This window comes from Schistocerca serialis, chromosome 4, assembly GCF_023864345.2.
Source record: "Schistocerca serialis cubense isolate TAMUIC-IGC-003099 chromosome 4, iqSchSeri2.2, whole genome shotgun sequence".
Taxonomy (NCBI): Eukaryota; Metazoa; Arthropoda; class Insecta; order Orthoptera; family Acrididae; genus Schistocerca; species Schistocerca serialis.
Genome location: NC_064641.1, coordinates 927,164,634 through 927,189,935, shown reverse-complemented (window position 1 = coordinate 927,189,935; position 25,302 = coordinate 927,164,634).

The following is a 25,302-nucleotide window of genomic DNA, read 5'->3' as shown; positions in this document are numbered from 1 at the left end:
ATTTGAACCCCTCCTGTGAGTCCAGTTTTAGATTCCGATGCTTAACTTCAGGTTTACTGTATACGTTGGACCTTCTTATTGACGATGAAACACAGAAATTGCATCCGAATTTAATACAAAGGGCACAATGCCGACTTAAGTACAAGAGGGCTGACACTCTAACTTTCTATTATTTGAACCTCTCCTGTGAGTCCAGTTTTAGATTCCGATGCTTAACTTCAGGTTTACTGCATACGTTGGACCTTCTTATTGACGATGAAACACAGAAATTGCATCCGAATTTAGTACAAATGTCACAATGCCGACTTAAGTACAAAAGGACTGACGCTCTAACTTTCTATGATTTGAACCTCTAATGTGATTCCAGTTTTAGATTCCGATGCTTCACTTCAGGTTTACTGTATCCCTAGGACCTTCTTATTGACGATGAAGCACAGATTTTTCATCCGAATTTAATACAAAAGGCACAATGCCGACTTAAGTACAAGAGGACTGACACTCTAACCTTCGATGATTTGAACCTCTCCTATGAGTCCAGTTTTAGATTCCGATGCTTCACTTCAGGTTTACTGTATCCGTTGGACGTTCTTATTGACGATGAAACACAGAAATTCCATCCGAATTTAATACAAAAGGCGTAATTCCGAATAAGTACAAGACGACTGACACTCTAACAGTCTATGATTTGAACCCCTCCTGTGAGTCCAGTTTTAGATTCCGATGCTTCACTTCAGGTTTACTGTAACCCTTAAACCTTCTTATTGACGATGAAAATCAGAAATTGCACCAGAATTCAATACAAAAGGCACAATACCGCCTTAAATACAAGAGGACTGACACTCTAACGTTCTATGATTTGAACCTCTCCTGTGAGTCCAGTTTTAGATTCCGATCCTTAACTTCATGTTTACTGTATCCCTTCGGACCTTCTTATTGACGCTGAAACATAGAAATTGCATCCGAATTTAATACAAAGGGCACAATGCCGACTTAAGTACAAGAGGGCTGACACTCTAATTTTCTATGATTTGAACCTCTCCTGTGAGTCCAGTTTTAGATTCCGATGCTTAACTTAAGGTTTACTGTATACGTTGGACCTTCTTATTGACGATGAAACTCAGAAATTGCATCCGAATTTAGTACAAATGTCACAAAGCCTACTTAAGTACAAGAGGACTGACACTCTAACTTTCTATGATTTGAACCTCTAATGTGATTCCAGTTTTAGATTCCGATGCTTCACTCCAGGTTTACTGTATCCCTAGGACCTTCTTATTGACGATGAAGCACAGATTTTTCATCCGAATTTAATACAAAAGGCACAATGCCGACTTAAGTACAAGAGGACTGACACTCTAACTTTCTATGATTTGAACCTGTAATGTGATTCCAGTTTTAGATTCCGATGCTTCACTTCAGGTTTACTGTATCCCTTGGACCTTCTAATTGACGATGAAACACACAAATTCCATTTGAATTTAACAGAAAAGCCACAATGCCGACTTAAGTACAAGAGGACTGACACTCTAACCTTCGATCGTTTGAACCTCTCCTATGAGTCCAGTTTTAGACTCCGATGCTTCACTTCAAATTTACTGTATCCGTTGGACGTTCTTATTGACGATGAAACTCAGAAATTCCATCCGAATTTAATACAAAAGGCGCAATTCCGAATAAGTACAAGACGACTGACACTCTAACAGTCTATGATTTGAACCTCTCCTGTGAGTACAGTTTTAGATTCCGATGCTTCACTTCAGGTTTACTGTATCCCCTGGACCTTCTTATTGACGATGAAGCACAGATTTTGCATCCGAATTTAATACAAAAGGCACAATACCGACTTAAGTACAAGAGGACTGACACTCTAACGTTCTATGATTTGAACCTCTCCTGTGAGTCCAGTTTCACATTCCGATGCTTCACTTCAGGTTTACTGTATACCTTGGACCCTCTTATTGAGGATGAAGCACAGAAATTGCATCCGAATTTAATACAAGAGGCACAATGCAAACATAAGTACATGCGGACTGACACTCTAACTTTCTACGGTATGAACCTCTCCTGTGAGTCCAGTTTTAGATTCCGATGCTTCACATCAGGTTTACTGTATACAATGAGCATTCTTATTGACGATGAAACACAGAAATTGCACCCGAATGTAATACAAAAGGCACAATGCCGACTTAAATACAAGAGGACTGACACTCTAACTTTCTATGATTTGAACCTCTCCTGTGAGTCCAGTTTAGGTTCCGATGCTTCACTTCAGGTTTACTATATCCCTTGGACCTTCTTATTGACGATGAAGCACAGATTTTGCATCCGAATTTAATACAAAAGGCACAAAGCCGACTTAAGTACAAGAGGACTGACACTCTAACTATCTACAATTTGAACCTTTCCTGTGAGTCCAGCTTCAGATTCCGATGCTTCAGTTCATGTTTACTGTATACCTTGGACCATCTTGTTGACGATGAAACATAGAAATTGCATCCGAATTTAATACAAAGGGCACAATGCCGACTTAAGTACAAGACGACTGACACTCTAACTTTCTATGATTTGATCCTCTCCTGTGAACCCTGTTTTAGATTCCTATGCTTCACTTCAGGTTTAATGTATACCTTGGACCTTCTTATTGACGATGAAACACAGAAATTGCATCCGAATTTAATACAACAGGCACAATGCCGACTTAAGTACAAGAGGACTGACTCTCTAACTTTCTATGATTTGAACCCCTCCTGTGAGTCCAGTTTTAGATTCCGATGCTTCACTTCAGGTTTACTGTAATCCCTTGGACCTTCTTATTGACGATGAAACACAGAAATTGCATCCGAATTTAGTACAAATGTCACAATGCCGACTTAAGTACAAGAGGACAGACACTCTAACTTTCTATGACTTGAACTTCTAATGTGATTCCAGTTTTAGATTCCGATGCTTCACTTCAGGTTTACTGTATTCCTAGGACCTTCTTATTGACGATGAAACACAGATTTTTCATCCGAATTTAATACAAAAGGCACAATGCCGACTTAAGTACAAGAGGACTGACACTCTAACTTTCTATGATTTGAACCTCTAATGTGATTCCAGTTTTAGATTACGATGCTTCACTTCAGGTTTACTGTATCCCTTGGACCTTCTAATTGACGATGAAACACAGAAATTCCATTTGAATTTAATAGAAAAGCCACAATGCCGACTTAAGTACAAGTGGACTGACACTCTAACATTCGATGATTTGAACCTCTCCTGTGAGTCCAGTTTTAGATTCCGATGCTTCACTTCAGGTTTACTGTATTCCTTGGACGTTCTTATTGACAATGAAACACAGAAATTCCATCCGAATTTAATACAAAAGGCGCAATGCCGAATAAGTACAAGGGGACTGACACTCTAAGAGTCTATGCTTTGAACCTCTCCTGCGAGTCCAGTTTTAGATTCCGATGCTTCACTTCAGGTTTACTGCATCCCTTGGACCTTCTTATTGACGATGAAACACAGATTTTGCATCCGAATTTAATACAAAAGTCACAATGCCCACTTAAGTACAAGAGGACTGACACTCTAAAGTTCTATGATTTGAGCCTCTCCTGTAAGTCCAGTTTCAGATACCGATGCTTCACTTCAGGTTTACTGTATACCTTGGACTTTCTTATTGACGATGAAACACAGAAATTGCATCCGAATTTCATACAAAAGGCACAAAGCCGACTTAAGTACAAGAGGACTGACGCTCTAACTATCTATGATTTGAACCTCTCCTGTGAGTCCAGTTTTAGATTCCGATGCTTTACTTCAGGTTTACTGTATACGTTGGACCTTCTTATTGACGATGAAACACAGAAATTGCATCCGAATTTAACACAAAGGGCACAATGCCGACTTAAGTACAAGAGGGCTGACACTCTAACTTTCTATGATTTGAACCTCTCCTGTGAGTCCAGTTTTAGATTCCGATGCTTAACTTCAGGTTTACTGTATACGTTGGTCCTTCTTATTGACGATGAAACACAGAAATTGCATCCGAATTTAGTACAAATGTCACAATGCCGACTTAAGTACAAGAGGACTGACATTCTAACTTTCTATGATTTGAACCTCTAATGTGATTCCAGTTTTAGATTCCGATGCTTCACTCCAGGTTTACTGTATCCCTAGGACCTTCTTATTGACGATGAAGCACAGATTTTTCATCCGAATTTAATACAAAAGGCACAATGCCGACTTAAGTACAAGAGGACTGACACTCTAACCTTCGATCATTTGAACCTCTCCTATGAGTCCAGTTTTAGAATCCAATGCTTCACTTCAAATTTACTGTATCTGTTGGACGTTCTTATTGACGATGAAACACAGAAATTCCATCCGAATTTAATACAAAAGGCGCAATTCCGAATAAGTACAAGACGACTGACACTCTAACAGTCTATGATTTGAACCTCTCCTGTGAGTACAGATTTAGATTCCGATGCTTCACTTCAGGTTTACTGTATCCCCTGGACCTTCTTATTGACGATGAAGCACAGATTTTGCATCCGAATTTAATACAAAAGGCACAATGCCGACTTAAGTACAAGAGGACTGACACTCTAACGTTCTATGATTTGAACCTCTCCTGTGAGTCCAGTTTCAGATTCCGATGCTTCACTTCAGGTTTACTGTATACCTTGGACCTTCTTATTGAGGATGAAGCACAGAAATTGCATCCGAATTTCATACAAAAGGCACAATGCCGACTTAAGTACAAGAGGACTAACACTCTCACATTCTATGATTTGAACCTCTCCTGTGAGTCCAGTTTTAAATTCCGATGCTTCACTTCATGTTTAATGTATACTTTGAACCTCCTTATTGACGATGAAACACCAAAATTGCATCCGAATTTAATACAAAAGGATCAATGCCGACTTATGTACATGAGGCCCGACTCTCTAACTTTCTATGATTTGAATCTCTCCTGTGAGTCCAGTTTTAGATTCCGATGCTTCACTTCAGGTTTACTGTATCCCTTAAACCTTCTTATTGACGATGAAACTCAGAAATTGCATCCGAATTTAATACAAAAGGCACAATGCCGACTTAAGTACAAGAGGGCTGACACTCTAACTTTCTATGATTTGAATCTCTCCTGTGAGTCCAGTTTTAGATTACGATGCTTAACTTCAGGTTTACTGTATACGTTGGACCTTCTTATTGACGATGAAACACAGAAATTGCATCCGAATTTAGTACAAAGGGCACAATGCCGACTTAAGTACAAGAGGTCTGACACTCTAACTTTCTATGATTTGAACCTCTCCTGTGAGTCCAGTTTTAGATTCCGATGCTTAACTTCAGGTTTACTGTATACGTTGGACCTTCTTATTGACGATGAAACACAGAAATTGCATCCGAATTTAGTACAAATGTCACAATGCCGACTTAAGTACAAGAGGACTGACACTCTAACTTTCTATGATTTGAACCTCTAATGTGATTCCAGTTTTAGATTCCGATGCTTCACTTCAGGTTTACTGTATCCCTAGGACCTTCTTATTGACGATGAAGCACAGACTTTTCATGCGAATTTAATACAAAAGGCACAATGCCGACTTAAGTACAAGAGGACTGACTCTCTAACCTTCGATGATTTGAACCCCTCCTATGAGTCCAGTTTTAGATTCCGATGCTTCTCTTCAGGTTTACTGTATCCCTTAAACCTTCTTATTGACGATGAAACTCAGAAATTGCACCAGAATTCAATACAAGAGGCACAATACCGTCTTAAATACAAGAGGACTGACACTTTAACTTACTATGATTTGAACCTCTCCTGTGAGTCCAGTTTTAGATTCCGATCCTTAACTTCATGTTTACTGTATCCCTTCGGACCTTCTTATTGACGCTGAAACACAGAAATTGTTCCGAATTTAATACAAAGGGCACAATGCCGACTTAAGTACAAGAGGGCTGACACTCTAACTTTCTATGATTTGAACCTCTCCTGTGAGTCCAGTTTTAGATTCCGATGCTTAACTTCAGGTTTACTGTATACGTTGGACCTTCTTATTGACGATGAAACACAGAAATTGCATCCGAATTTAGTACAAATGTCACAAAGCCGACTTAAGTACAAAAGGACTGACACTCTAACTTTCTATGATTTGAACCTCTAATGTGATTCCAGTTTAAGATTCCGATGCTTCACTCCAGGTTTACTGTATCCCTAGGACCTTCTTATTGACGATGAAGCACAGATTTTTCATCCGAATTTAATACAAAAGGCACAATGCCGACTTAAGTACAAGAGGACTGACACTCTAACTTTCTATGATTTGAACCTGTAATGTGATTCCAGTTTTAGATTCCGATGCTTCACTTCAGGTTTACTGTATCCCTTGGACCTTCTAATTGATGATGAAACACAGAAAATCCATTTGAATTTAATAGAAAAGCCACAATGCCGACTTAAGTACAAGAGGACTGACACTCTAACCTTCGATCTTTTGAACCTCTCCTATGAGTCCAGTTTTAGATTCCGATGCTTCACTTCAAATTTACTGTATCCGTTGGACGTTCTTATTGACGATGAAACACATAAATTCCATCCGAATTTAATACAAAAGGCGCAATTCCGAATAAGTACAAGACGACTGACACTCTAACAGTCTATGATTTGAACCTCTCCTGTGAATACAGTTTTAGATTCCGATGCTTCACTTCAGGTTTACTGTATCCCCTGGACCTTCTTATTGACGTTGAAGCACAGATTTTGCATCCGAATTTAATACAAAAGGCACAATGCCGACTTAAGTACAAGAGGACTGACACTCTAACGTTCTACGATTTGAACCTCTCCTGTGAGTCCAGTTTCAGATTCCGATGCTTCACTTCAGGTTTACTGTATACCTTGGACCTTCTTATTGAGGATGAAGCACAGAAATTGCATCCGAATTTCATACAAAAGGCACAATGCCGACTTAAGTACAAGAGGACTGACACTCTCACATTCTATGATTTGAACCTCTCCTGTGAGTCCAGTTTTAAATTCCGATGCTTCACTTCATGTTTAATGTATACTTTGAACCTTCTTATTGACGATGAAACACCAAAATTGCATCCGAATTTCATACAAAAGGCACAATGCCGACTTAAGTACAAGAGGACTAACACTCTCACATTCTATGATTTGAACCTCTCCTGTGAGTCCAGTTTTAAATTCCGATGCTTCACTTCATGTTTAATGTATACTTTGAACCTCCTTATTGACGATGAAACACCAAAATTGCATCCGAATTTAATACAAAAGGATCAAAGCCGACTTATGTACATGAGGCCCGACTCTCTAACTTTCTATGATTTGAATCTCTCCTGTGAGTCCAGTTTTAGATTCCGATGCTTCACTTCAGGTTTACTGTATCCCTTAAACCTTCTTATTGACGATGAAACTCAGAAATTGCATCCGAATTTAATACAAAAGGCACAATGCCGACTTAAGTACAAGAGGGCTGACACTCTAACTTTCTATGATTTGAATCTCTCCTGTGAGTCCAGTTTTAGATTACGATGCTTAACTTCAGGTTTACTGTATACGTTGGACCTTCTTATTGACGATGAAACACAGAAATTGCATCCGAATTTAATACAAAGGGCACAATGCCGACTTAAGTACAAGAGGGCTGACACTCTAACTTTCTATGATTTGAACCTCTCCTGTGAGTCCAGTTTTAGATTCCGATGCTTAACTTCAGGTTTACTGTATACGTTGGACCTTCTTATTGACGATGAAACACAGAAATTGCATCCGAATTTAGTACAAATGTCACAATGCCGACTTAAGTACAAGAGGACTGACACTCTAACTTTCTATGATTTGAACCTCTAATGTGATTCCAGTTTTAGATTCCGATGCTTCACTTCAGGTTTACTGTATCCCTAGGACCTTCTTATTGACGATGAAGCACAGACTTTTCATGCGAATTTAATACAAAAGGCACAATGCCGACTTAAGTACAAGAGGACTGACACTCTAACCTTCGATGATTTGAACCCCTCCTATGAGTCCAGTTTTAGATTCCGATGCTTCTCTTCAGGTTTACTGTATCCCTTAAACCTTCTTATTGACGATGAAACTCAGAAATTGCACCAGAATTCAATACAAGAGGCACAATACCGTCTTAAATACAAGAGGACTGACACTCTAACTTTCTATGATTTGAACCTCTCCTGTGAGTCCAGTTTTAGATTCCGATCCTTAACTTCATGTTTACTGTATCCCTTCGGACCTTCTTATTGACGCTGAAACACAGAAATTGTTCCGAATTTAATACAAAGGGCACAATGCCGACTTAAGTACAAGAGGGCTGACACTCTCACATTCTATGATTTGAACCTCTCCTGTGAGTCCAGTTTTAAATTCCGATGCTTCACTTCATGTTTAATGTATACTTTGAACCTTCTTATTGACGATGAAACACCAAAATTGCATCCGAATTTAATACAAAAGAATCAATGCCGACATAAGTACATGAGGCCCGACTCTCTAACTTTCTATGATTTGAATCTCTCCTGTGAGTCCAGTTTTAGATTCCGATGCTTCACTTCAGGTTTACTGTATCACTTAAACCTTCTTATTGACGATGAAACTCAGAAATTGAATCCGAATTTAATACAAGAGGCACAATGCCATCATAAGTACATGAGGACTGACACTCTAACTTTCTACGGTTTGAACCTCTCCTGTGAGTCCAGTTTTAGATTCCGATGCTTAACTTCAGGTTTACTGTATACGTTGGACCTTCATATTGACGATGAAACACAGAAATTGCATCCGAATTTAATACAAAAGGCACAATGCCGACTTAAGTACAAGAGGACTGACACTCTAACATTCTACTATTGGAACCTTTCCTGTGAGTCTAGTTTGAGATTCCGATGCTTCACTTCAGGTTTACTGTATCCCTTGGACCTCCCTATTGACGATGAAACACAGAAATTGCATCCGAATTTAATACAAAAGGCACAATGAAGACTAAAGTACAAGAGGACTGACACTCTCACTTTCTGTGCTTTGAACCTCTCCAGTGTGTCCAGTTTTAGATTCCGATGCTTCACTTAAGTTTCACTGTATCCCTTGTACCTTCTTATTGACGCTGAAACACAGAAATTGCATCCGAATTTAATACAAAGGCACAATGCCGACATAAGTACAAGAGGGCTGACACTCTAACTTTCTATGATTTGAACCTCTCCTGTGAGTCCAGTTTTAGATTACGATGCTTAACATCAGGTTTACTGTATACGTTGGACCTTCTTATTGACGATGAAACACAGAAATTGCATCCGAATTTAATACAAAAGGCACAATGCCGATTTAAGTACAAGAGGACTGACACTCTAACTTTCTATGATTTGAACCTCTCCTGTGAGTCCAGTTTTAGATTCCGATGCTTCACTTCAGGTTTAATGTATACCTTGGACCTGCTTATTGACGATGAAACACAGAAATTGAATCCGAATTTAATTCAAAAGGCACAATGCCGACTTAAGTACAAGAAGACTGTCACTCTAACTTTCTATGATATGAACTTCCCCTGTGAGTCCAGTTTTAGATACCGATGCTTCACTTCAGGTAATGTATACTTGGACCCTCTTATTGACGATGAAACACAGAAATTGCATCCGAATTTAATACAAATGGCACAATGCCGACTTAAGTACAAGATTACTGAGACTATCACTTTCTATGATTTGAACCTCTCCTCTGAGTCCAGTTTTAGGTTCCGATGCTTCACTTCAGGTTTACTATATCCCTTGGACCTTCTAATTGACGATGAAGCACAGATTTTGCATCCGAATTTAATACAAAAGGCACAATGCCGCCTTAAGTACAAGAGGACTGACACTCTAACTATCTACAATTTGAACCTTTCCTGCGAGTCCTGTTTAAGATTCCGATGCTTCACTTCATGTTTACTGTATACCTTGGACCATCTTGTTGACGATGAAACACAGAAATTGCATCCGAATTAAATACAAAGGGCACAATGCCGACTTAAGTACAAGACGACTGACACTTTAACTTTCTATGATTTGAACCTCTCCTGTGAGTCCAGTTTTAGATTCCGATGCTTCACTTCAGGTTTATTGTGGACCTTGAACCTTCTTATTGACGATAAAACACAGATTTTTCATCCGAATTTAATACAAAAGGCACAATGCCGACTTAAGTACAAGTGGACTGACACTCAAACTTTCCATGATTTGAACCTCTAATGTGATTCCAGTTTTTGATTCCGATGCTTCACTTCAGGTTTACTGTATCTCTTGGAGCTACAAATTGTCGATGAAACACAGAAATTCCATTTGAATTTAATAGAAAAGCCACAGTGACGACTTAAGGACAAGAGGACTGACACTCTAACCTTCTATGATTTGAACGTCTCCTGTGAGTCCAGTTTTAGATTCCGATGCTTCACTTCAGGTTTACTGTATACCTTGGACGTTCTTATTGACGATGAAACACAGAAATTGCATCCGAATTTAATACAAAAGGCGCAATGCCGAATAAGTACTAGAGGACTGACACTCTAACAGTCTATGATTTGAACCTCTCCTGTGAGTCCAGTTTTAGATTCCGATGCTTCACTTCAGGTTTACTGTATCCCTTGGACCTTATTATTGACGATGAAGCACAGATTTTGCATCCGAATTTAATACAAAAGGAACAATGCCGACTTAAGTACATGAGGACTTACTCTCTAACTTTCTATGATTTGAACCTCTCCTGTGAGTCCAGTTTTAGATTCCGATGCTTCACTTTAGGTTTACTCTATCCCTTAAACCTTCTTGTTGACGATGAAACTAAGAAATTGCATCCGAATTTAATACAAAAGGAACAATGCCGACTTAAGTACATGAGGACTGACTCTCTAACTTTCTATGATTTGAACCTTTCCTGTGAGTCCAGTTTTAGATTCCGATGCTTCATTTCAGGTTTACTGTATCCCTTGGACCTTCTTATTAACGATGAAGCACAGATTTTGCATCCGAATTTAATACAAAATGCACAATGCCGACTTAAGTACAAGAGGACTGACACTCTAACTTTCTTTGTTTTGAACCTCTCCTGTGAGTCCAGTTTCAGATTCCGATGCTTCACTTCAGGTTTACTGTATACCTTGGACCTTCTTATTGACGATGAAACACAGAAATTGCATCCGAATTTAATACAAAAGGCACAATGCCGACTTAAGTACAAGAGGACTGACACTCCTACATTCTATGATTTGAACCTCTCCTGTGAGTCCAGTTTCAAATTTCGATGCTTCACTTCAGGTTCACTGTATCCCTTGGACGTTCTTATTGACGATGAAACACAGAAATTGCATCCGAATTTAATACAAAAGGCGCAATGCCGAATAAGTACAAGAGGACTGACACTCTAACAATCTATGATTTTAACCTCTCCTGTGAGTCCAGTTTTAGATTCCGATGCTTCACTTCATGTTTACTGTATCCTAGGACCTTCTTATTGACGATGAAGCACAGATTTTTCATCCGAATTTAATACAAAAGGAACAATGCCGACTTAAGTACATGAGGACTTACTCTCTAACTTTCTATGATTTGAACCTCTCCTGTGCGTCCAGTTTTAGATTCCGATGCTTCACTTCAGGTTTAATGTATACCTTGAACCATCTTAATGACGATGAAACACAGAAATTGCATACGAATTTAATACAAAAGGCGCAATGCCGAATAAGTACAAGAGGACTGACACTCTAACAATCTATGATTTGAACCTCTCCTGTGAGTCCAGTTTTAGATTCCGATGCTTCACTTCATGTTTACTGTATCCTAGGACCTTCTTATTGACGATGAAGCACAGATTTTGCATCCGAATTTAATACAAAAGGAACAATGCCGACTTAAGTACATGAGGACTTACTCTCTAACTTTCTATGATTTGAACCTCTCCTGTGCGTCCAGTTTTAGATTCCGATGCTTCACTTCAGGTTTACTGTATCCCTTAAACCTTCTTATTGACGATGAAACACAGAAATTGCATCCGAATTTAATGCAAAAAGAACAATGGCGGCTTAAGTACATGAGGACTGACTCTCTAACTTTCTATGATTTGAACCTTTCCTGTGAGTCCAGTTTTAGATTCCGACGCTTCACTTCAGGTTTACTGTATCCCTTGGACCTTGTATTTAACGATGAAGCACAGACTTTGCATCCGAATTTAATACAAAAGGCACAATGCCGACATAAGTAAAAGAGGACTGACACTCTAACTTTCTTTGTTTTGAACCTCTCCTGTGAGTCCAGTTTCAGATTCCGATGCTTCACTTCAGGTTTACTGTATACCTTGGACCTTCTTATTGACGATGAAACACAAAAATTGTATCCGAATTTATTACAAAAGGCACAATGCCGACTTAAGTACAAGAGGACTGACACTCCTCGATTCTATGATTTGAACCTCTCCTGTGAGTTCAGTTTCAGATTCCGATGCTTCAATTCAGGATTACTGTATACATTGGACCTTCTTATTGACGATGAAACACAGAAATTGCATCCGAATGTAATACAAAAGGGACAATGCCGACTTAAATACAAGAGGACTGACACCCTAACTTTCTATGATTTGAACCTCTCCTGTAGGTCCAGTTTTAGATTCCGATGCTTAACGTCAGGTTTACTGTATACGTTGGAAATTCTTATTGACGATGAAACACACAAATTGCATCCGAATTTAATACAAAAGTCACAATGCCGACTTAAGTACAAGAGGACTGACACTCTAATATCCTACTATTTGAACCTTTCCTGTGAGTCTAGTTTTAGATTCCGATGCTTCACTTCAGGTTTAATGTATACCTTGAACCATCTTAATGACGATGAAACACAGAAATTGCATCCGAATTTAATACAAAAGGCACATTGCCGACTTAAGTGCAACTGGACTGACACACTAACTTTCTATGATTTGAACCTCTCCTGTGAGTCCAGTTTCAGATTCCGATGCTTCAATTCAGGTTTACTGTATACATTGGACCTTCTTATTGACGAAGAAACACAGAAGTTGCATCCGAATGTAATACAAGAGGCGCAATGCCAAAATAAGTACATGAGGACTGACAGTCTAACTTTCTACGGTTTGATCCTCTCCTGTGAGTCCAGTTTTAGATTCCGATGCTTCACTTCGGGTTTACTGCATACATTGGACCATCTTATTGACGATGAAACACAGAAATTGCATCCGAATTAAATACAAAGGGCACAATGCCGACTTAAGTACAAGACGACTGACACTTTAACTTTCTATGATTTGAACCTCTCCTGTGAGTCCAGTTTTAGATTCCGATGCTTCACTTCAGGTTTATTGTAGACCTTGAACCTTATTATTGACGATAAAACACAGAAATTGCATCCGAACTTAATACAAAAGGCACAATGCCGACTTAAGTACAAGAGGACTGACTCTCTAACTTTCTATGATATGAACCTCTCCTGTGAGTCCAGTTTTAGATTCCGATGCTTCACTTCATGTTTACTGTATCCCTTGGACCTTCTTATTGACGCTGAAACACAGAAATTGCATCCGAATTTAATACAACAGGCACAATGCCAACTTAAGTACAAGAGGGCTGACACTCTAACTTTCTATGATTTGAACGTCTGCTGTGAGTCCACTTTTAGATTCCGATGCTTAACGTCAGGTTTACTGTATACGTTGGAAATTCTTATTGACGATGAAACACACAAATTGCATCCGAATTTAATACAACAGGCACAATGCCAACTTAAGTACAAGAGGGCTGACACTCTAACTTTCTATGATTTGAACGTCTGCTGTGAGTCCACTTTTAGATTCCGATGCTTAACGTCAGGTTTACTGTATACGTTGGAAATTCTTATTGACGATGAAACACACAAATTGCATCCGAATTTAATACAAAAGTCACAATGCCGACTTAAGTACAAGAGGACTGACACTCTAATATCCTACTATTTGAACCTTTCCTGTGAGTCTAGTTTTAGATTCCGATGCTTCACTTCAGGTTTAATGTATACCTTGAACCATCTTAATGACGATGAAACACAGAAATTGCATCCGAATTTAATACAAAAGGCACATTGCCGACTTAAGTGCAACTGGACTGACACACTAACTTTCTATGATTTGAACCTCTCCTGTGAGTCCAGTTTCAGATTCCGATGCTTCAATTCAGGTTTACTGTATACATTGGACCTTCTTATTGACGAAGAAACACAGAAGTTGCATCCGAATGTAATACAAGAGGCGCAATGCCAAAATAAGTACATGAGGACTGACAGTCTAACTTTCTACGGTTTGATCCTCTCCTGTGAGTCCAGTTTTAGATTCCGATGCTTCACTTCGGGTTTACTGCATACATTGGACCATCTTATTGACGATGAAACACAGAAATTGCATCCGAATTAAATACAAAGGGCACAATGCCGACTTAAGTACAAGACGACTGACACTTTAACTTTCTATGATTTGAACCTCTCCTGTGAGTCCAGTTTTAGATTCCGATGCTTCACTTCAGGTTTATTGTAGACCTTGAACCTTATTATTGACGATAAAACACAGAAATTGCATCCGAACTTAATACAAAAGGCACAATGCCGACTTAAGTACAAGAGGACTGACTCTCTAACTTTCTATGATATGAACCTCTCCTGTGAGTCCAGTTTTAGATTCCGATGCTTCACTTCAGGTTTACTGTATCCCTTGGACCTTCTTATTGACGATGAAACACAGAAATTGCATCTGAATTTAGTACAAAAGTCACAATGCCGACTTAAGTACAGGAGGACTGATACACTAACTTTCTATGATTTGAACCTCTAATGTGATTCCAGTTGTAGATTCCGGTGCTTCACTTCAGGTTTACTGTATCCCTTGGACCTTCCTATTGACGATGAAGCACAGATTTTTCATCCGAATTTAATACAAATTCACAATGCCGACTTAAGTACAAGTGGACTGACACTCAAACTTTCCATGATTTGAACCTCTAATGTGATTCCAGTTTTAGATTCCGATGCTTCACTTCAGGTTTACTGTATCTCTTGGAGCTTCAAATTGTCGATGAAACACAGAAATTCCATTTGAATTTAATAGAAAAGCCACAGTGACGACTTAAGGACAAGAGGACTGACACTCTAACCTTCTATGATTTGAACGTCTCCTGTGAGTCCAGTTTTAGATTCCGATGCTTCACTTCAGGTTTACTGTATACCTTGGACGTTCTTATTGACGATGAAACACAGAAATTGCATCCGAATTTAATACAAAAGGCGCAATGCAGAATAAGTACTAGACGACTGACACTCTAACAGTCTATGATTTGAACCTGTCCTGTGAGTCCAGTTTTAGATTCCGATGCTTCACTTCAGGTTTACTGTATCCCTTGGACCTTCTTATTGACGATGAAGCACAGATTTTGCATCCGAATTTAATTCAAAAGGAACAATGCCGACTTAAGTACATGAGGACTTACTCTCTAACTTTCTATGATTTGAACCTTTCCTGTGAGTCCAGTTTTAGATTCCGATGCTTCATTTCAGGTTTACTGTATCCCTTGGACCTTCTAATTAACGATGAAGCACAGATTTTGCATCCGAATTTAATACAAAAGGCACAATGCCGACTTAAGTACAAGAGGACTGACACTCTAACTTTCTTTGTTTTGAACCTCTCCTGTGAGTCCAGTTTCAGATTCCGATGCTTCACTTCAGGTTTACTGTATACCTTGGACCTTCTTATTGACGATGAAACACAGAAATTGCATCCGAATTTAATACAAAAGGCACAATGCCGACTTAAGTACAAGAGGACTGACACTCCTACATTCTATGATTTGAACCTGTCCTGTGAGTCCAGTTTCAAATTTCGATGCTTCACTTCAGGTTCACTGTATCCCTTGGACGTTCTTATTGACGATGAAACACAGAAATTGCATCTGAATTTAGTACAAAAGTCACAATGCCGACTTCAGTACAAGAGGACTGATACACTAACTTTCTATGATTTGAACCTCTAATGTGATTCCAGTTGTAGATTCCGGTGCTTCACTTCAGGTTTACTGTATCCCTTGGACCTTCCTATTGACGATGAAGCACAGACTTTTCATCCGAATTTAATACAAATTCACAATGCCGACTTAAGTACAAGTGGACTGACACTCAAACTTTCCATGATTTGAACCTCTAATGTGATTCCAGTTTTAGATTCCGATGCTTCACTTCAGGTTTACTGTATCTCTTGGAGCTTCAAATTGTCGATGAAACACAGAAATTCCATTTGAATTTAATAGAAAAGCCACAGTGACGACTTAAGGACAAGAGGACTGACACTCTAACCTTCTATGATTTGAACGTCTCCTGTGAGTCCAGTTTTAGATTCCGATGCTTCACTTCAGGTTTACTGTATCCCTTAAACCTTCTTATTGACGATGAAACACAGAAATTGCATCCGAATTTAATGCAAAAAGAGCAATGCCGACTTAAGTACAAGAGGACTGACACTCCTCGATTCTATGATTTGAACCTCTCCTGTGAGTTCAGTTTCAGATTCCGATGCTTCAATTCAGGTTTACTGTATACATTGGACCTTCTTATTGACGATGAAACACAGAAATTGCATCCGAATGTAATACAAGAGGCGCAATGCCAAAATAAGTACATGAGGACTGACACTCTAACTTTCTACGGTTTGATCCTCTCCTGTGAGTCCAGTTTTAGATTCCGATGCTTCACTTCGGGTTTACTGTATACATTGGACCATCTTATTGACGATGAAACACAGAAATTGCACCCGAATTTAATACAAAAGGGACAATGCCGACTTAAATACAAGAGGACTGACACTCTAACTTTCTATGATTTGAACCTCTCCTGTAGGTCCAGTTTTAGATTCCGATGCTTCACTTCATGTTTACTGTATCCCTTGGACCTTCTTATTGACGCTGAAACACAGAATTTGCATCCGAATTTAATACAACAGGCACAATGCCAACTTAAGTACAAGAGGGCTGACACTCTAACTTTCTATGATTTGAACGTCTGCTGTGAGTCCACTTTTAGATTCCGATGCTTAACGTCAGGTTTACTGTATACGTTGGAAATTCTTATTGACGATGAAACACACAAATTGCATCCGAATTTAATACAAAAGTCACAATGCCGACTTAAGTACAAGAGGACTGACACTCTAATATCCTACTATTTGAACCTTTCCTGTGAGTCTAGTTTTAGATTCCGATGCTTCACTTCAGGTGTACTGTATCCCTTGGACCTTGTATTTAACGATGAAGCACAGACTTTGCATCCGAATTTAATACAAAAGGCACAATGCCGACTTAAGTACAAGAGGACTGACACTCTAACTTTCTTTGTTTTGAACCTCTCCTGTGAGTCCAGTTTCAGATTCCGATGCTTCACTTCAGGTTTACTGTATACCTTGGACCTTCTTATTGACGATGAAACACAAAAATTGCATCCGAATTTATTACAAAAGGCACAATGCCGACTTAAGTACAAGAGGACTGACACTCCTCGATTCTATGATTTGAACCTCTCCTGTGAGTTCAGTTTCAGATTCCGATGCTTCAATTCAGGTTTACTGTATACATTGGACCTTCTTATTGACGATGAAACACAGAAATTGCATCCGAATGTAATACAAGAGGCGCAATGCCAAAATAAGTACATGAGGACTGACACTCTAACTTTCTACGGTTTGATCCTCTCCTGTGAGTCCAGTTTTAGATTCCGATGCTTCACTTCGGGTTTACTGTATACATTGGACCATCTTATTGACGATGAAACACAGAAATTGCACCCGAATTTAATACAAAAGGGACAATGCCGACAACCTCTCCTGTAGGTCCAGTTTTAGATTCCGATGCTTCACTTCATGTTTACTGTATCCCTTGGACCTTCTTATTGACGCTGAAACACAGAATTTGCATCCGAATTTAATACAACAGGCACAATGCCAACTTAAGTACAAGAGGGCTGACACTCTAACTTTCTATGATTTGAACGTCTGCTGTGAGTCCACTTTTAGATTCCGATGCTTAACGTCAGGTTTACTGTATACGTTGGAAATTCTTATTGACGATGAAACACACAAATTGCATCCGAATTTAATACAAAAGTCACAATGCCGACTTAAGTACAAGAGGACTGACACTCTAATATCCTACTATTTGAACCTTTCCTGTGAGTCTAGTTTTAGATTCCGATGCTTCACTTCAGGTTTAATGTATACCTTGAACCATCTTAATGACGATGAAACACAGAAATTGCATCCGAATTTAATACAAAAGGCACATTGCCGACTTAAGTGCAATAGGACTGACACACTAACTTTCTATGATTTGAACCTCTCCTGTGAGTCTAGTTTTAGATTCCGATGCTTCACTTCAGGTGCACTGTATCCCTTGGTCCTTCTTATTGACGATGAAACTCAGAAATTGAATCCGAATTTAATACAAACGGCACAATGCAGACTTAAGTACAAGAGGACAGACACCCTAACTTTCTACGATTTGAACCTCTCCTGTGAGTCTAGTTTTGGAATCCGATGCTTCACTTCAAGTTGACTGTATACCTTGGACCTCCTATTTGGCGATGAAACAAAGATATTGCATCCGAATTTAATACAAAAGGCACAATGCCGACTTAAGTACAAGAGGACTGACACTCTAACTTTCTATGATTTGAACCGCTCTTGTGAGTCCAGTTTAAGATTCCGATGCTTCAATTCAGGTTTACTGTATCCCTAGGACCTTCTTATTGACGCTGAAACAAAGATATTGCATCCGAATTTAATACAAAAGCATAATGCCGACTTAAGTACAAGAGGACCGACACTCTAATTTTCTATGATTTGAACCACTCCTGTGAGTCCAGTTTTAGATTCCGATGCTTAACTTCAGGTTTACTGTATACCTTGGACCTTCTTATTGGCGATGAAACAAAGAAATTGCATCCGAATATAATACAAAAGGTACAATGCCGACTTCAGTACAAGAGGACTGACACTCTAACTTTCTATGATTTGAACCTCTCCTGTGAGCCCAGTTTTTGATTCCGATGCTTCACTTCAGGTTTAATGTATACCTTGAACCTTCTTATTGACGATGAAACACAGAAATTGCATCTGAATTTAATACAAAAGGCACAATGCCGACTTCAGTACAAGAGGACTGTCACTCTAAGTTTCTATGATTTGAACCTCTCCTGTGAGTCCAGTTTTAGATTCCGATTCTTCACTTCAGGTTCACTGTATCCCTTGGACCTTCCTATTGACGATGAAACACAGAAATTGCATCTGAATTTAATACAATAGGCACAATACCGACTTAAGTACAAGAGGACAGACACCCTAACTTTCTACGATTTGAACCTCTCCTGTGAGTCCAGTTATAGATTCCGATGCTTCACTTCAGGTTTACCGTATACCTTGGACCTTCTTATTGGCGATGAAACAAAGAAATTGCATCCGAATTTAATACAAAAGGCATAATGCCGACTTAAGTACAAGAGGACTGACACTCTAACTTTCAATGATTTGAACCTCTCCTGTGAGTCCAATCTTTGATTCCGATGCTTCACTTCAGGTTTAATGTATACCTTGAACCATCTTAATGACGATGAAACACAGAAATTGCATCCGAATTTAATACAAAAGGCACATTGCCGACTTAAGTACAACAGGACTGACACACTAACTTTCTATGATTTGAACCTCTCCTGTGAGTCTAGTTTTAGATTCCGATGCTTCACTTCAGGTTCACTGTATCCCTTGGTCCTTCTTGTTGACGATGAAACTCAGAAATTGCATCCGAATTAATTACAAACGGCACAATGCCGACTTAAGTACAAGAGGACAGACACCCTAACTTTCTACGATTTGAACCTCTCCTGTGAGTCCAGTTTTGGAATCCGATGCTTCACTTCAGGTTGACTGTATACCTTGGACCTCCTATTTGGCGATGAAACAAAGATATTGCATCCGAATTAATTACAAAAGGCACAATGCCGACTTAAGTACAAGAGGACTGACACTCTAACTTTCTATGATTTGAACCGCTCTTGTGAGTCCAGTTTAAGATTCCGATGCTTCAATTCAGGTTTACTGTATCCCTTGGACCTTCTTATTGACGCTGAAACAAAGATATTGTATCCGAATTTAATACAAAAGGTATAATGCCGACTTAAGTACAAGAGGACCGACACTCTAATTTTCTATGATTTGAACCACTCCTGTGAGTCCAGTTTTAGATTCCGATGCTTAACTTCAGGTTTACTGTATACCTTGGACCTTCTTATTGGCGATGAAACAAAGAAATTGCATATGAATTTAATACAAAAGGTACAATGCCGACTTCAGTACAAGAGGACTGACACTCTAACTTTCTATGATTTGAACCTCTCCTGTGAGCCCAGTTTTTGATTCCGATGCTTCACTTCAGGTTTTTATGTATACCTTGAACCTTCTTATTGACGATGAAACACAGAAATTGCATCCGAATTTAATACAAAAGGCACAATGTCGACTTCAGTACAAGAGGACTGACACTCTAAGTTTCTATGATTTGAACCTCTCCTGTGAGTCCAGTTTTAGATTCCGATTCTTCACTTCAGGTTCACTGTATCCCTTGGACCTTCTTATTGACGATGAAACACAGAAATTGCATCTGAATTTAATACAATAGGCACAATGCCGACTTAAGTACAAGAGGACAGACACCCTAACTTTCTACGATTTGAACCTCTCCTGTGAGACCAGTTATAGATTCCGATGCTTCACTTCAGGTTTACCGTATACCTTGGACCTTCTTATTGGCGATGAAACAAAGAAATTGCATCCGAATTTAATACAAAAGGCACAATGCCGACTTATGTATAAGAGGATTGACATTCTAACTTTCTATGATTTGAACCTTTCCTGCGAGTCCAGTTTTAGATTCCGATGCTTCGCTTCTTGTTTACTGTATACCTTGGACCTTCTAATTGACGATGAAACACAGAAATTGCATCCGAATTTAATACAAAAGGCACAATGCCTCTTAAGTATAATTGGACCGACGCTCTAAAATTCTATGATTTGAACCTCTCCTGTGAGTCCAGTTTTAGATTCCGATACTTCAGGTATAATGTATACCTTGGACCTTCTTATAGACGATGAAACACAAAAATTGCATCCGAATTTAATACAAAAGGCACAATGCCGACTTATGTATAAGAGGATTGACACTCTAACTTTCTATGATTTGAACCTCTCCTGCGAGTCCAGTTTTAGATTCCGATGCTTCGCTTCTTGTTTACAGTATACCTTGGACCTTCTTATTGACGCTGAAACACAGAAATTGCATCCGAATTTAATACAACAGGCACAATGCCAACTTAAGTACAAGAGGGCTGACACTCTAACTTTCTATGATTTGAACGTCTCCTGTGAGTCCACTTTTAGATTCCGATGCTTAACTTCAGGTTTACTGTATACGTTGGAAATTCTTATTGACGATGAAACACACAAATTGCATCCGAATTTAATACAAAAGTCACAATGCCGACTTAAGTACAAGAGGACTGACACTCTAATATTCTACTATTTGAACCTTCCCTGTGAGTCTAGTTTTAGATTCCGATGCTTCACTTCAGGTTTAATGTATACCTTGAACCATCTTAATGACGATGAAACACAGAAATTGCATCCGAATTTAATACAAAAGGCACATTGCCCACTTAAGTACAACAGGACTGACACACTAACTTTCTATGATTTGAACCTCTCCTGTGAGTCTAGTTTTAGATTCCGATGCTTCACTTCAGGTTCACTGTATCCCTTGGTCCTTCTTATTGACGATGAAACTCAGAAATTGCATCCGAATTTAATACAAACGGCACAATGCCGACTTAAGTACAAGAGGACAGACACCCTAACTTTCTACGATTTGAACCTCTCCTGTGAGTCCAGTTTTGGAATCCGATGCTTCACTTCAGGTTGACTGTATACCTTGGACCTCCTATTTGGCGATGAAACAAAGATATTGCATCCGAATTTAATACAAAAGGCACAATGCCGACTTAAGTACAAGAGGACTGACACTCTAACTTTCTATGATATGAACCGCTCTTGTGAGTCCAGTTTAAGATTCCGATGCTTCAATTCAGGTTTGCTGTATCCCTTGGACCTTCTTATTGACGATGTAAAAAAGAAATTGCATGCGAATTTAATACAAAAGGCACAATGCCGACTTAAGTACACTAGGACTGACACTCTAACTTTCTATGATTGAACCTCTCCTGTGAGTCCAGTTAGATTCCGATGCTTCACTGCATGTTTAATGTATCCCTTGGACGTTCTTATTGACGATGAAACACAGAAATTGCATCCGAATTTAATACAAAAGGCACAATGCCGACTTAAGTACAAGAGGACTGACACTCTAACATTCTATGATTTGAACCTCTCCTGTGAGTCCAGTTTTAGATTCCGATGCTTCACTTCAGGTTTACTGTTTCCCTTGGACCTTCTTATTGACGATGAAACATAGAAATTGCATCCGAAATTAATACTAATGGCACAATGCGGACGTAAGAACAAGAGGTTGGACACTCTAACTTTCTATGATTAGAACCTCTCCTGTGAGTCCAGTTTTAGATTCCGATGCTTCACTGCAGATTACTGTATCCCTTGGACCTTCTTATTGACGATGAAACACAGAAATTGCATCCGAATTCAATACAAAAGGCACAATGCCGACTTAAGTAGAAGCGTACTCACACTTTAACTTTCTATGATTTGAACCTCTACTGATGTGTCCAGTTTTATATTCCGAAGCTTCACTTCAGGTTTACTGTATAATTTGGACCTTCTTATTGACGATGAAACACAGAAATTGCATCCGAAATTAATACTAATGGCACAATGCCGACTTAAGAACAAGAGGTTGGACACTCTAACTTTATATGATTTGAACCTATCCTGTGAGTCCAGTTTTAGATACCGATGCTTCACTTCACGTTTACTGTATACCTTGGACCATTTTATTGACGACGAAACACAGATATTGCATCGGAATTAAATTCAAGAGGCCCAATGCCGACTTAAGTACAAGTGGACTGACACTTATTTTATTCTATGATTTGAACCTCTCCTGTGAGACTGGTTTTAGATTCCGATGCTTCACTTCAGTTTTACTGTATCCCTTGGACCTTCTAATTGACGATGCAACACAGAAATTGCATCCGAATTTAATACAAACAGCACAATGCCGACTTAAGTACAGGAGGACTGACACTCTAGCTTTCTATGATTTGAACCTCTCCTGTGAGTCCAGTTTTAGATTCCGATGCTTCACTTCAGGTTTACTGTATCCCTTGGACCTTCTTATTGACGAAGAAACACAGAAATTGAATCCTAATTTAATACAAAAGGCACAATGCCGACTTAAGTACAGGAGGACTGACACTCTAGCTATCTATGATTTGAACCTCTCCTGTGAGTCCAGTTTTAGATTCCGATGCTTCACTTCAGGTTTACTGTATCCCTTGGACCTTCATATTGACGATGAAACACAGAAATTGCATCCGAATTTAATACAAAAGCACAATGCCGACTTAAGTACAAGAGGACTGACACTCCAACTTTGTTTGATTTGAACCTCTCCTGTGAGTCCTGTTTTAGATTCAGATGCTTCACTTCAGGTTTAGTGTATCCCTTGGACCTTCTTATTGACGATGAAACACAGAAATTGCATCCGAATTTAATACAAATGGCACAATGCCGACTAAAGTACAAGAGGACTGACACTCTAGCTTTCTATGATTTGAACCTCTCCTGTGAGTCCAGTTTTAGATTCCGATGCTTCACTTCAGGTTTACTGTATACCTTGGACCTTCTTATTGACGATGCAACACAGAAATTGCATCCGAATTTAATACAAACAGCACAATGCCGACTTAAGTACAGGAGGACTGACACTCTAGCTTTCTATGATTTGAACCTCTCCTGTGAGTCCAGTTTTAGATTCCGATGCTTCACTTCAGGTTTACTGTATCCCTTGGACCTTCTAATTGACGATGCAACACAGAAATTGCATCCGAATTTAATACAAATAGCACAATGCCGACTTAAGTACAGGAGGACTGACACTCTAGCCTTCTATGATTTGAACCTCTCCTGTGAGTCCAGTTTGGAATTCCGATGCTTCACTTCAGGTTTACTGTATCCCTTGGACCTTCTTATTGACGATGAAACACAGAAATTGCATCCGAATTTAATACAAATGGCACAATGCCGACATAAGTACAAGAGGACTGACACTCAAACTTTCTAAGAAGTGTACCTCTCCTGTGATTACAGTTTTAGATTCCGATGCTCACTGCAGGTTTACTGTATCCCTTGGACCTTCTTATTGACGATGAAACACAGAAATTGCATCCGAAATCAATACAAATGGCACAATGCCGACTTAAGTACAAGAGGACTGACACTCTAACTTTCTATGATTTCAACCTCTCCAGTGAGTCCTGTTTTAGATTCCGATGCTTCACTTCAGGTTTACTGTATCCCTTGGTCCTTCTTACTGAAGATGAAACACAGAAATTGCATCCGAATTGAATACAAAAGGCACAATGCCGACTTAAGTACAGGAGGACTGACACTCTAACATTCTATGATTTGAACCTCTCCTGTGAGTCCAGTTTTAGATTCCGATGCTTCACTTCAGGTTTACTGGATACCTTGGACCTTCTTATTGACGATGAAACACAGAAATTGCATCCGAATTTGATACAAAAGGCACAATGCCGACTTAAGTACAAGTGGACTGACACTGTAATTTTCTATGATTTGAACCTCTCCTGTGAGTCCAGTTATAGATTCCGATGCTTCACTTCAGGTTTACTGTATACCTTGGACTTTCTTATTGGCGATGAAAGACAGAAATTGCAATCCGAATTTAATACAAATGGCACAATGCTGACTAAAGTACAAGAGGACTGACACTCTAACTTCCTATGTTTTGAACCTCTCCTGTGAGTCCAGTTTTAGATTCCGATGCTTCACTTCAGGATTACTGTATCCCTTGGACCTTCTTACTGACGATGAAACACAGAAATTGCATCCAAATTTAATACTAAAGGCACAATGCCGACTTAAGTAAAAGAGGACTGACCCTCTAACTTTCTATGATTTGAACCTCTCCTGTGAGTCCAGTTTTAGATTCCGATGCTTCACTTCAGGTTTACTGT